We start from the raw sequence: 1,070 nt of genomic DNA, 5'->3' as shown, positions 1-1,070 counted from the left end.
GTTTTTCAGTTTAGTCTCAAGTGTGAAACACACTTTCTTTAAAAAAAAAAAACCACCAGCCATAGATTCTTGTCTTCATGCATGAGTCATAAACTGTGATCAGTACTCATTCCAATTAGCCCCTCACTCTCAAACTCTGACAGTTTACTGTTGATTTTCGCTTTGAACTTTTTTAACGGGGTCCAAAAAGTAAGTTACCTTATGAAGCTGGTAATACACAAAATGGCTCAAAAGGCCTGTGACTAGTCATGTTTCTAAAATAATTAATATAATAGGAAAATTGTTGCTGGAAGAGCTAAGTAAGAATACTTTTTCAAATTTGAATGTCCAGAAGAAAGATAGGGAAGAGAGGTATCTAAAGAACAAGAACGCTTTCCCGTGTTCTCCTTTCTTCCCCTTTCAGGCCCCTTTTGGGGAGAAAGGAGAAGATACCCCATTGCACAATTCAGAACTGTGAAACATGCAAAGTTCCAGCAAGGGTGCAGGAGAGTGGTTTTGTTTCCATCTCCCTTTTTCTGCTTACTGTAGCATTCTGGGTTGATTTTTAGTTGTTGTTTGATTAGTATTCTCCCCCCCGCCCCACCAAAAACCAAGCAAGCAAACAAACAAAACCAGCAAGTAGTCTGGAGTATGAGTGTTCTGCTTAAATTGCTGATTTGACCTAAAAGCTTAGGACTTCACTGGAAAAGATTTTGCTCTGGGGGTAGATCTGGCCACTGCAGATGGGTGGGAACAGGGAGAAGCGAGTGCTCAGGTGGCAGGGCCAAGGCTGGGTAGCCCTGTTTTAAAGGCCAGGGGGATGTGTGTGGCAGGAATAAAGATCTGAGATATGGTGAGAGCAAATGACGTGTCCAGAGTTGCACAAGAAGTCTGTGGGAAAGGAGGACTCATGTCAGTGGTAGGTACCTGGTTAGCAAACTAACTTCTCTTTTTTTGCTTTCCCTCTTCTCTAGAAAAGCAATTTTTAGGTCCGGCAACTCACTGAGACCTTAGCAAGGTTTGTTGTTAATTTTGTATATGCAGCTTCTCTGAGATCATTACAAAGTTGTGCACTTTTATTCCTTGGATGC

Source organism: Streptopelia decaocto (assembly GCF_964273445.1).
Source record: "Streptopelia decaocto genome assembly, chromosome: 18".
Classification (NCBI taxonomy): Eukaryota; Metazoa; Chordata; class Aves; order Columbiformes; family Columbidae; genus Streptopelia; species Streptopelia decaocto.
This window is presented reverse-complemented; position numbering follows the sequence as displayed.